At 52.1% G+C, this 13,511-nt stretch overlaps 1 long non-coding RNA gene across 2 annotated transcripts in view; it reads right to left on the reverse strand.

Moving 5' to 3' along the window:
* Positions 1–13,044: 13,044 nt before the first annotated feature.
* Positions 13,045–13,511, reverse strand: part of LOC142051028 (uncharacterized) — a 31,943-nt gene continuing 31,476 nt past the window's right edge. The window contains exons 4-5 of one of the 2 annotated variants that reach the window (XR_012658257.1): positions 13,421–13,484; positions 13,045–13,117 (exon numbers count right to left, since the gene is read on the reverse strand). This is a non-coding gene — a long non-coding RNA (uncharacterized LOC142051028). Of the gene's footprint in view, positions 13,118–13,329; positions 13,485–13,511 lie in introns of those variants that run through there. The other variant, XR_012658256.1, reaches the window with a different exon arrangement.

Genomic DNA, 13,511 nt, shown 5'->3' on the forward strand with positions numbered 1-13,511 from the left:
CTCACTCTTACCCTTCCAGCTCTCTCCCCCAGCCCACTGAGGGTGGAGTGAGCAAGCAGCTCCCTGGTGCAGAATAGCCAGCTGGGGCTAAGCCACGGCACGCGCTTGTCCCGGTTTGGCAGGGAACGGACCGTCCGTCGCCTGGCTCCTGGGGCGACGGGCTGCTGGGCAGAGGGGGAGGCCACCAAAGGTGAGGAGCAGGGCACGGGACAGTAGGAAGAGAGAAGAGAAGAGCGGCATCCGGCTGGACGGGGCGGGGGGGACGTGTGTGCGTGTAGTGAGAAGGCACGAGGCAGGGAACAGGACGGCCAGAGAAGGACAGGGAGCCTGACGGAGGTGGAGATAAAAGCAGCAGAGAGAGGGGAAGAGAGGCAGCAGAAAGAGGGAAGAGCAGGACACAGACCAACAAAGAAGGAAGAGGAGCAGGCTGGAGACGCACAAAGAACCTGGGGCAGGCAGCACGACAGCGAGGGAGGAAAGAAGAACAGGGGCAGGAAGCTGGACCGAGCGCGATGGAGAAAGACAAGATAAGCGACAAGAACAGGGCAGAAAGGGAAGAATGAAGCCACGGGGACAGGGAGCCGAGACAGCCAACGACGGAGGGAAGGGGCCGGGGAGGGAACACCACAAAACAAACCACGGGGCTACGTGGTACAGAGCACGAGAAGGCAGAGAATTAAGAATTAGGGACAGGGAGCCAGAAAAACAACAACAAAACAACACCCAAAACAAAGGGAGATGGGGAGCAAAAGGAATCGCAATGCGTACAGAAAGAAGAGAGAAACAATTCTAAAAGAGGGTCACGGGGAAGCCAGAGACAGCAAGATGGAGAAAGGACAAAAGCTACAGGCTACAGGGCAGAGAGGGAAGAATTAATGGATAGACACAGAGAGCTGGGCAGAAAGAGGTGGAGAAAGGCTGACGATCACACGGCCAACAGGGAAGAGAGAAGAGAGGGAGGAATTTTAAAAACAGGGGCAAGAAGCCAGAGAGAGGGAGAGAGAGGCAACACTAAAATGGGGACAAGCCACAGGGCGGCGAGGAGGGAACCGATGAATAAGAACACGAGACCAAAGAGAACACAACGTAGAATGGAAAAAAGGAACAGCGGCCCAACAGGGAAGGAGGAATTAAAGATCAGGCACTGGGAGGCAGACAGAGACAAACGAAGAAACAAGTGGGAAAAAAAAAACAAAAACCAAAAACACAACAACAGCAACGGGCTACAAAGACAGAGAGAGGGAAGAAAGAAAACATAGCAGCAAGGAGCTGGACAGAGAGAGATGAGGACAAACAAATAGCACGGGTCTACGTGACAGAGAACGTGGAATTAGAACACAGAGAGAGGGAGCCGGACAGAGAGAGAGGCCGAGAGAAACATCTAGACAGGCTACAGCGGGCAGAGGCAGGAATTAAAACCTAGGGACAGGGAGCTGGACAGAGAGAGACGGAGATCACAGGGAACAGCGGCGGGTGCAGGAAGAACACGAATTCATGAACAGGGAAAGGGAGCTGGACAGAGAAGAACTCAGAAAGGCAAGAACAGTAGCAGGGTACAGAGCAGACGAATTAAAAAGCGCGGCGGGAGCGTTGAGGCAGACAGAGAGATTAAGAAAAAAGCCACGGGCTACGTGGCAAAGCAGGAGGAATTCAGAAACGGGGATGGCAACCAAGGGAGAGTGAGCTGCTGAAGGATAACGGGCATTCAAAGTGAGGGACGGGGAGCTGGGAAAAGCGAGGCAGAGAAAAACAGAATCACAGAGAGAATCAAACAAAGCCAAAAAAGAAGAAACTGAACAACAGGAACAGGTGTAACCAAAGCGATGAAATCAACCAACCAGAGACGGTGTTCCATTACGGGAACGTGGAGCGTACGAATCGGTGTGTCTGTCGATCTGCATTTTAGTCCCTAGGCGATCGTTAACGTCAACAGAACAACAGACAACGTGCTTCTGTCAGAAAAGGATGACAAAACGCGCTTTCGTGGAGCGGACTGAGCAAACTAGCCAAGACCGCCAAGATTAAGAGCCAAGAAGGCAAAAGGCAATTCTGGCAGGGGGAGATCGCGACCACCGACTCACGGACCACCACCGAGCCTGCGCAGCTATTTACATACGGAACGAGCAAGTTTGTACCGATCAGTAGACAGGGCAATAATGACTATGTATGAATACCTAAAATTTTGATCTACAAATTGTACGGGAAAGGTGCGTGAGGTACGCACGCCAGGAGGAGCGATCCCCCGTGCGTCTGGCGCTGTGAATAAAGAATGCCTGCTCTTTAATACTAGATTTGTGTTGAATAGATATTTCTGATTTTACCGCGTTTTTCGGTAACAGTTTTGGCACCCCAGATGGGACCCTGCTTTTGAATCTCGACAGATCCGCGGGACCGTGGGACCTGCAGCCGGCCCCGAGGAATTCTCGGGGAGAGCTTCCGATCCCCAGGCCAGAGAATTCTGAGCAAGATCCCTTGGACTGAAGTAAACAAGGCATTCTTTTAAGAAGAAACTTAGGTAGAATAATACGTGGGGTTAGCTTCCCACATAGGATAGGATAGCGGGTTTGAGTCCCACGGGCCTGCCCGTAAGGCGCGGCAAAAGCCACGCAGGGTTGGGGCCAAGAGGTACCTCGGTTGGTAAGTCTCTGCTAGGCGAAAGCCTGTGGAGCGGGACCCGAGGGTAGGGGGGTCTTCAACAGGGGGTTGAAGTCTCCAGGGATATCTAGCAGGGCGCTACAGATCCCAGTGGCGGATTTCCAGTGAGACCTCTAACGGGGGTTGGAGTCCCTCTGACTACTATTTGCGATAGCGCACAATCACAACTACTAGTTGACTGGGAGATGGGAGCATTTCTGAGTAAGAAACCTATCCCACAGAGAACACCTTTGGGATGTATTTTGAAGCACTGGAAAGACATCGGGGGCGATGACCTACTAACTCGGAAACCATTAATTGAATATTGCAATCATTGGTGGCCAACGTATCAATTGGAAGGGGGGCACAAATGGCCAGAACATGAGACATTGCAATATCGTACCATCTTGCAATTAATGTTGTTTTGTAAAAAGGGAAGGCAAATGGGAAGAAGTGGCATATGTTGATTTGTTCTTTACACTGTGGAATCATCCAGCGTGGCAGAAACAGCGTGAGATACGTCCACAGGATTCTACGGCAATGTTTTTGGAGAGAGGAAAATGTGGTGAGAACTTGAAAGAGTGTTGCTCTACTTGTGATACTGGATACTTCACTTGATGGAACTGACAAGAAAATAGTATTGAATACAGCCAGAAGGCAGGTGCAGGGAGCACATGCTAACAGGAATTTACAGAGAACAATTAATAAGAATTTTCCATCTACAAATCCCGAGTGGGACCCTAATCAGCCAGGACCCAGGGGAATGTTGACTAGATGTCAGAGAGAGATTTTATTTGGAGTAAGACATGCAATGCCAAAAGCAATAAATGGGTCAAAATTTATGAAGCGAGACAAGAATTAAAGGAGTCCCCTTCAGCCTTTATGGAAAGACTGAAGGTGACTGCCAGAAAATATACTCATTTGAACGCAGAAAAACCAGAAAAAGCAATTCAGTTGGTCTCTATATTCATAAGACAATCAGCCCCAGATAGTGGGGGGGGGAGAAGAAACCTTCAGAAGCTAGAAGAACCCAAATCCAGAGATCTGGGTAAAATGCTTGAAGTAGCTTGGCATGAAGGAGACCAGGGGAATCAACCCTAGCTGAACACCTGGTTACACTGAAGCTACGGAATGAAGAAATAGAATTTTTGGTAGATACGGGAGCCACTTCTTTGGTATTGAATACACGTAAAGAGAAATTTAATCATAAATCCGTAGGTGTTGTTAGTGCGACAGGGCAAAGAAAAATTAGCCCCTCTCAGAGCCATTAAAGTTTAAATTGGAGAAGCAATGGGCAACTCACCAATTTCTGTATATGCCTGAATGTCCACTGCCTCTGTTATGATGAGATCTATTAAGTAAATTAGATGCTCAAGTAACTTTTAAAGATGGAGAGATTAAATTACTAATACCAGAATCAAAAGCCACAGAGGCGAGAGCGTTTATGTTACAGGATTCCTCCAGGGAGGAACAGGTTCCCGAAGAAGTGGAAAACGTAGTAATTATCCTTTGGTTTGAGCGAGCGGAGCTCCGGAGCGATCTAAGTGGGCAGAGCCGGTAAAAGTAACCTTAAAGCCTGGAGCCAAGCCGGTAAGACAAAAACAATACCCTATTAAGCGAGAGGCTCAAGAAGGATTAGAGAAGTTAATTATAAAATTTTTCAGAATATGAGCTTTTAGTGGAATGTGAATCAGAATATAGTACTCCTGTGTCGCCAGTAAAGAAATCTAGAGGCAAAGAGTATTAGCTAGTTCACCATTTAAGGGCTATATATCAGGTGGCCCAAGACATACATCCGGTAGTAGCTAATCCATACACTTTACTGACCTCTTTTAAAGGAGGAGCATAAATGGTTTACTGTGCTAGATTTGAAGGATGCCTTCTTTTGCATACCTCCAGGCATAAAAAGTCAAAGCCTATTTGCTTTGGAATGGGAAAGCCCCACCACAGAATGAAAGACACAGCTAACATGGACCGTACTTACACAAGGATTTAAAATTAGTCCTACGATATTTGGGACTCAGCTGGCAAGAAAAAAATTAGAAATGTAGAAATGTATAGAAAAAACAGAACCCAGGGAGAGGCATATTGTTACAGAATGCAGGTGACATTCTGATAGTGGCAGAAAGTAAAGAATAATGTTTTGAAATTTTTAAATTTTCTGGGCCAAGGAAGATGCAGAGTTTCCAGAAACAAAACCCAAATAGGAGAAGCAGCAGCCATTTATTTAGGATTTGAAATATCTCAAAGACAATTAGAAAGTGAAAAGAAAGAAACTATTTGTCAAATTCCCAAACCTAGCGGCCCGAAGGAATTGAGAGCTTTTCTGAAAATAGTGAAATGGCGTCAGCTCTGGATTCTGAACTACAGACTCTATGTAAAACCATTATATGAGGCATTGAAAGAATCAAAGGATAAATATTTAACCCGGACGCCCGAATGCCAAGCGGCATTCAAAGAACTGAAAAGAGCCTCGATGATGGCCCCTGCATTAGGCCTACCTGATTTCGCTAAACCTTTTGAGTTGTTTGTCCACGAAAGACAACATTTAGCCCTTGGAGTGCTGACACAGCGACTGGGAACCTGGAAGAGACCTGTGGGCTACTTCTCCAAACAACTCGACCACGTGAGTAAAAGACGGCCTAGGTGTTTACGGGCAGTAGCAACAACAGCGCTGCCGATCCAGGAAGCCCCAAAGTTAACAATGGGACAGAAGATGACAGTATGTGTCCCGCACATAGCGGTGACTGTTTTAGGACAAAAGGGGGGTCGTTGGCTATCCCTTAGCAGAATGTTGAAATATCAAGTTGTTCTGTTAGAACAAGACGATGTGGAATCGAAGACTACTGCTATACTGAATCCTGCTACGTTTTTAACAACAGAAAACCTTACGGACAATTTAGAACACGATCGCTTGCTAACTATTGAACAAGTCTATTCCAGCAGACCAGACCTGAGACACAAACCTCTGGGAAAATCCTGATCTGGAGTTGTTTACAGATGGAAGAAGCTCTGGGCGAGAAGAGAAGCGAATGGCCGGATATGCTGTCGTTATCGCCGCCGAGGGAACGGAGTCAGGGGTGCTGCCTGCAAACACCTCAGCACAGAAAGCAGCATTGGTAGCATTGAAGCGAGCTCTGCGAATGGCAGAAGGACAAAGGATAAATATCTAGACTGATTCCAAACGTGCATTTGGTGTGATCCACGATCATGGAGCTATTGGGAAGGAGAAAGGACTGCCATCAGCCCAAGAATCATCAATACAGCATAAAGACGACAATCTCCAACTTCCGGAAGATGTGCAGAAACCAAAAGAAGTGGCGGTAAAGCGTTGCAAAGCTCATCAATTCGGCCAGACGGCTGTAAACATAAGCAAACGATTGACAGATAAAGCTGCAAAGAGGACTGCAGAGCAAGGTATCCTTGCACTAGTACCAGTAAAACAGATCAGAATTCCAAAGTTGAAACCGAGATATAATAAATTGGATGAGCAATTAGCAGAACAATTGGAAACATCACAAAACACAGAGAGGTGGTAGATAACACCAGAAAAACAAGTAATAATAATAACAACCCCACAAGTTATGACAGAACTTGAAAAGAAAAGCATGAGCAAACACATTGGGGTGTAGATGCTACGGTTTTGAGTTTAAAAACATCTGTAGCGTGTGTAGGCATGACAAGAATAGTTAAACCCATAGTAGCTAAGTGTCCAATCTGTCCTAGAAATAATCCCCTGAACCAAAGGAAACCACCTTTAGGAGTAACAAAACAAAAAATTCTCCCGGAAATTATTAGCAAATTAAGTTCTCTGAGTTACCCAGACAAAATAGATAGAGCAGTATTTGTTAGTGCTGATTGACAAATTTTCTAGATGGCCAGAAGCTTTCTCGTGCTGCACCAACAAAGCTAGAGTAGTAGTTAAAACGTTGCTGAAAGAAATAATACCAAGATTTAGAGTGCCAATGGGAATGTCCTCTGATAGAGCACCACATTTTTTTGCAGAGGTAGTTCAACAAATTAATAAAATTTTGCGTAGAAAATGGGACCTGCATACACCCTGGAGACCACAATCAAGTGAAAACTTTGAGAAGATGAACCAAACACCAAACTGACATAGTGGAATATTATTGATCTAGGATGGAAGTATTGAGAAAATTATTATTTCAGAACTTCCATACGGGGGAAATGTAACCAAAGCGATGAAATCAACCAACCAGAGACAGTGTTCCATTACGGGAACATGGAGCGTACGAATCAGCGCATCCGTCGATCTGCATTTTAGTCCCTAGGCGATCGTTAATGCGAACAGAACAGACAATGTGCTTCTGTCAGAAAAGGATGACAAAACGCGGTTTCGTGGAGCGGACTGAGAAAACTAGCCAAGAAGGTAAAAAGGTAATTCCTTTACGCAGGGGGAGATCGCGACCACCGACTCACAGACCACCACCGACCCAAGTAATACCACCTACTCAGAAGAGAACAACGGAAGAGGACAACCGAGCCTGCGCAGCGATTTACATACGGAACGAGCAAGTTTGTACCGATCAGTAGACAGGGCAATAATGAATATGTATGAATACCTAAAATTTTGATCTACAAATTGTACGGGAAAGGTGTGTGAGGTACGCACGCCAGGAGGAGCGATCCCCCGTGCATCCGGCGCCGTGAATAAAAAATGCCTGCTCTTTAATACTAAATTGGCGTTGAGGAGTCGTTTCCGATTTTACCGCGTTTTTCGGTAACACAGGGAGTCAGACCAAGAGGGCCAGAGAAAGACAAAATACCGACAGGCTACAGGACAGAGCAGGAGGAATAAAAAAACGGAGCCAGAGCCAGGCAGAGAGAGGCGGAGATAGAAAAAGGAGCCACAGGCTACAGGACAGAGAGAGGGAGGACTGAAAAAGACGGGGAGGCAGGGAGCCACTCAGAGCGAGATGGAGAAAGAAGGTGCGGGGGGGGCCCAAAAGAAAAAATAAAATTTTGCAGCAGGTAAGGAAAGAGAGGGGGCCGGGGGAGAGACAGGGAGGGCCCAGGACGCACAAGAGAGGCAACGGGGCCCCACTGGCCCAGGACTCACCGCGACTCTCGCTCTCAGCGCTGCTGGCACAATTTAGCCGTTCAGATGCTTCTTTCCCCTCCTCTCCTCCCTGCCTCTTCTGCAGCTCCAGACTCTAGGCCGACCTCCACCTAAAGAGGATACGTGGGTGTCTCACCGCTCTTACGAGATGAGGCTTCCTCGGCACGTAGCCTAGCTCGCTCGTGCCCTACACGCCCGTACCCAACTCCGGGTTACGCGTACGGACCCTGCGGTGCACGTTGGTGGCCTGGCCCGCTGCGGACTATGAAGGGGGATCCTTCCTCCCTCACCTGCAGGGACAGGCTCTCTCTTGCCTGCAGCAGGAAGGCAGCTGGCAGCCAGAGCGCCTTCAGTTTCTTCTGCTTTACCTTTCGTTGGCGTCTCCAGCTTCAGCCGAGGCAGCTCCTGTCCACAGCCGGGAAGGGCTCTGTGTGTCCCTTTTCGCCCCGGCGCCGCGAGGATGGCAAAGCCGGGCAGAGAGAAGCCACGCAAGCCTGAGACGGCCGCAGTCGACGGCGTCCCCGGGGGAAGGACAGACAACCACGTCCTCAGCACGGTCTCTGGGAGAGGGAAAGAAGAAACAGCGACCGTCATTACCGTCCATCGACCCTGACCAAAGCCTCTCCTTGCGCAGGGGCTTCCGGACACACCGCCCCTTCCCCGCGCTACTGCTAAGGGCCCCTGCGCCGAGGGGGAATCCAGTGCGCTTGAGGGCCGGCTCGCTGCCTTCACGACAGGGCCTGGGGGCGGCCAAGGGCTACGTGGCACGCTTCAGGGGAGGTGCCGGGGCTGGGGGCAGGCGCACGGGGCAAGGGGAGGCTGAGCGGGAGGCTGAGCGGGAGCTCCGGCGAGCCGGGGAGGCAGCCATCATCTGCGCCCTGGGCAGGGGGAAAAGGTCCTCCTCCTTTCCCTCTTCCCTTCTGTCAGCTCCCGGGGAACTCACCGCTTCTCGGGGAGCGGCCGCACCTGGAAGCCCCCAGAAATCAACACGAATCCAACCCCAAAAATACACCGCGCCTACCGTACGCGGCACGGCCGCCCGGCACCCGAGCGCCGGAAGACCGCGCCTCCTGCCACGCCCCGGCGAACCACGTGACAGGGCCGGCAGCCACTGCGCCAGGACTACACCTCCCGGCATGCTCTGCGCCACAACACGGCCGCCCGGCAGCCGCGCGCCGCAAGGACTACACCTCCCGGCATGCTCTGCGCCACAACACGGCCGCCCGGCAGCCGCGCGCCGCAAGGACTACACCTCCCGGCATGCTCTGCGCCACAACACGGCCGCACGGCCAGCCTCCAGGCGCACCACCACAGCTCCCGGCACGCCGCCAGCCCGCCCTCCCCGCTCTCGGACCCTGCGGGCCACCGTCCCGGCCGCCGATGCACCCGGAAGCCCCACCGAGCCCTCAGCACAGCCTCGCTCTCCCCACCGCCCGCTCCGACCCGGCGCTGCCCCGCCGCAGCCCTCCTCGGGGCTTGACCCGGGACGCAGCGCTCCACCACCCAGCCCCCGCTCACCTCCTCCCTCGCTACAGTCGCAGCCCGCTGACACTCGGCCACAGCTCCGCTCCGCCCTCGGCTCACACTGGCCCCCCGGAGCCGGGCACCACCCCTTTTCCAGGGAGGAGCCGGCACCGTCAGCCCCACCGCCCGCACCTGGGGCTCCTCCATCCAGACCCCGCCATCAGCTGAGGCGCAGCAGCAACGGGGGGCCCCCTCCCCTCACCCCCACAGTGCACCACCTCCTCCCCTGGGCTCCATCACAGCCCCTTGCCCCACGCAAAGGCAGCGCAAACGCAGCCCTGAGGGCAAAGGAGAGGGCAGGTGTTTGTGCAGGCGCGCACGTAACAAGTCCCAGGAGCCATTCGTGGGTCAGGGTCCCCAACGCTCCCCCCCTGCCCCAAGGCCACCTCGGCCGCCGTTGCCGCAGCCGCACGGAGCTGGTGTTGGCTGCGATAGTGCTCATTTTCTCCACAGTAGCTAGGAAGGGATACGTTTTGGATTTATGCTCAAAACACCGTTAATAATGTAGAGATGTTTTGGTTCTTGCTGAGCACTGCTTCCACAGTCAGGGCCTCTTCTGGTTCTCTCAGTGCCCCACCAGCAGGTAGGCTGGGAGAGGACACAGCTGGGAAAGCTTTCCCAGCTAACTGACCAAAGGGATATTCCATACCATTTGACATCATGCTCAGCACACGCAGCTGGGGGAAGAAGGGGGAGTCCTTGGGGGGGGGGGGGGAGGGAGGGCAGGGGCTACAGCATTTCTCTCCCTAAGTAACCGTTACACATGACAGAGCCCTGCTTTCCCAGAGGTGGCTCAACACCTGCCCGCCGAAAAGGAGGAGCGAATTAATTCCTTGCTTTGCTTCCACGCACAGCTTTTGCTTTACCTATTAAACAGCCTTGATCTCAACCCATGATTTTTCTCACTCTTACCCTTCCAGCTCTCTCCCCCAGCCCACTGAGGGTGGAGTGAGCAAGCAGCTCCCTGGTGCAGAATAGCCAGCTGGGGCTAAGCCACGGCACGCGCTTGTCCCGGTTTGGCAGGGAACGGACCGTCCGTCGCCTGGCTCCTGGGGCGACGGGCTGCTGGGCAGAGGGGGAGGCCACCAAAGGTGAGGAGCAGGGCACGGGACAGTAGGAAGAGAGAAGAGAAGAGCGGCATCCGGCTGGACGGGGCGGGGGGGACGTGTGTGCGTGTAGTGAGAAGGCACGAGGCAGGGAACAGGACGGCCAGAGAAGGACAGGGAGCCTGACGGAGGTGGAGATAAAAGCAGCAGAGAGAGGGGAAGAGAGGCAGCAGAAAGAGGGAAGAGCAGGACACAGACCAACAAAGAAGGAAGAGGAGCAGGCTGGAGACGCACAAAGAACCTGGGGCAGGCAGCACGACAGCGAGGGAGGAAAGAAGAATAGGGGCAGGAAGCTGGACCGAGCGCGATGGAGAAAGACAAGATAAGCGACAAGAACAGGGCAGAAAGGGAAGAATGAAGCCACGGGGACAGGGAGCCGAGACAGCCAACGACGGAGGGAAGGGGCCGGGGAGGGAACACCACAAAACAAACCACGGGGCTACGTGGTACAGAGCACGAGAAGGCAGAGAATTAAGAATTAGGGACAGGGAGCCAGAAAAACAACAACAAAACAACACCCAAAACAAAGGGAGATGGGGAGCAAAAGGAATCGCAATGCGTACAGAAAGAAGAGAGAAACAATTCTAAAAGAGGGTCACGGGGAAGCCAGAGACAGCAAGATGGAGAAAGGACAAAAGCTACAGGCTACAGGGCAGAGAGGGAAGAATTAATGGATAGACACAGAGAGCTGGGCAGAAAGAGGTGGAGAAAGGCTGACGATCACACGGCCAACAGGGAAGAGAGAAGAGAGGGAGGAATTTTAAAAACAGGGGCAAGAAGCCAGAGAGAGGGAGAGAGAGGCAACACTAAAATGGGGACAAGCCACAGGGCGGCGAGGAGGGAACCGATGAATAAGAACACGAGACCAAAGAGAACACAACGTAGAATGGAAAAAAGGAACAGCGGCCCAACAGGGAAGGAGGAATTAAAGATCAGGCACTGGGAGGCAGACAGAGACAAACGAAGAAACAAGTGGGAAAAAAAAAACAAAAACCAAAAACACAACAACAGCAATGGGCTACAAAGACAGAGAGAGAGGGAAGAAATAAAACATAGCAGCAAGGAGCTGGACAGAGAGAGATGAGGACAAACAAATAGCACGGGTCTACGTGACAGAGAACGTGGAATTAGAACACAGAGAGAGGGAGCCGGACAGAGAGAGAGGCCGAGAGAAAAATCTAGACGGGCTACAGCGGGCAGAGGCAGGAATTAAAACCTAGGGACAGGGAGCTGGACAGAGAGAGACGGAGATCACAGGGAACAGCGGCGGGTGCAGGAAGAACACGAATTCATGAACAGGGAAAGGGAGCTGGACAGAGAAGAACTCAGAAAGGCAAGAACAGTAGCAGGGTACAGAGCAGACGAATTAAAAAGCGCGGCGGGAGCATTGAGGCAGACAGAGAGATTAAGAAAAAAGCCACGGGCTACGTGGCAAAGCAGGAGGAATTCAGAAACGGGGATGGCAACCAAGGGAGAGTGAGCTGCTGAAGGATAACGGGCATTCAAAGTGAGGGACGGGGAGCTGGGAAAAGCGAGGCAGAGAAAAACAGAATCACAGAGAGAATCAAACAAAGCCAAAAAAGAAGAAACTGAACAACAGGAACAGGTGTAACCAAAGCGATGAAATCAACCAACCAGAGACGGTGTTCCATTACGGGAACATGGAGCGTACGAATCGGCGTATCCGTCGATCTGCATTTTAGTCCCTAGGCGATCGTTAATGTCAACAGAACAACAGACAACGTGCTTCTGTCAGAAAAGGATGACAAAACGCAGTTTCGTGGAGCGGACTGAGAAAACTAGCCAAGAAGGTAAAAAGGTAATTCCGGCAGGGGAGATCACGACCACCGACTCACAGACCACCACCGACCCAAGTAATACCACCTACTCAGAAGAGAACAACGGAAGAGGACAACCGAGCCTGCGCAGCGATTTACATACGGAACGAGCAAGTTTGTACCGATCAGCAGACAGGGCAATAATGAATATATATGAATACCTAAAATTTTGATCTACAAATTGTACGGGAAAGGTACGTGAGGTACGCACGCCAGGAGGAGCGATCCCCCGTGCATCCGGCGCCGTGAATAAAGAATGCCTGCTCTTTAATACTAAATTGGCGTTGAGGAGTCGTTTCCGATTTTACCGCGTTTTTCGGTAACACAGGGAGTCAGACCAAGAGGGCCAGAGAAAGACAAAATACCGACAGGCTACAGGACAGAGCAGGAGGAATAAAAAAACGGAGCCAGAGCCAGGCAGAGAGAGGCGGAGATAGAAAAAGGAGCCACAGGCTACAGGACAGAGAAAGGGAGGACTGAAAAAGACGGGGAGGCAGGGAGCCACTCAGAGCGAGATGGAGAAAGAAGGTGCGGGGGGGGCCCAAAAGAAAAAATAAAATTTTGCAGCAGGTAAGGAAAGAGAGGGGGCCGGGGGAGAGACAGGGAGGGCCCAGGACGCACAAGAGAGGCAACGGGGCCCCACTGGCCCAGGACTCACCGCGACTCTCGCTCTCAGCGCTGCTGGCACAATTTAGCCGTTCAGATGCTTCTTTCCCCTTCTCTCCTCCCTGCCTCTTCTGCAGCTCCAGACTCTAGGCCGTCCTCCACCTGAAGAGAACACATGGGTGTCTTACAGCTCTTACGAGATGAGGCTTCCTCGGCACGTAGCCTAGCTCGCTCGTGCTGGAGCTGGGAGCAGGCGCACTGGGCAAGGGGGGCCAGGGGAGGCTGAGGGGGAGCTCTGGTGAGCTGGAGAGTCGGCCATCTTCTGCACCCTGGGCAGGGGGAAAAGGTCATCATCCTCCTCCTCCTTTCCCTCTTCCCTTCTATCAGCTCCCGAGTAACTCCTAGGGCTGCCCTCACCCACTCGCCTTTAGCATACCAGAAGCCTGCCTCGGCGGGTCGTTTGAAGCTTCCCATCCCACCAGCCCCAGTAGTGCAGGCACGCAAGGAGACACCCCTGCACCCACCAAAGGCGCTCGCTCACCTCGCCGGCAGCCCTAGGCCTCACCCGACACAGGGAATCGTGTCCGACACACCACCACGCTGCAGCAGGAGCGGAGGAGGCCTTTCCTTACCAGGAAGCAGCAACGAGCACGGCGGCATCACCTCGCAGGCACCGCAGCATCGCAGGGCTGTTACCTGCGGAGAGAGCAATGGGGATCACAG

Source organism: Phalacrocorax aristotelis, unplaced genomic scaffold (genome assembly GCF_949628215.1).
Source record: "Phalacrocorax aristotelis unplaced genomic scaffold, bGulAri2.1 scaffold_113, whole genome shotgun sequence".
Taxonomy (NCBI): Eukaryota; Metazoa; Chordata; class Aves; order Suliformes; family Phalacrocoracidae; genus Phalacrocorax; species Phalacrocorax aristotelis.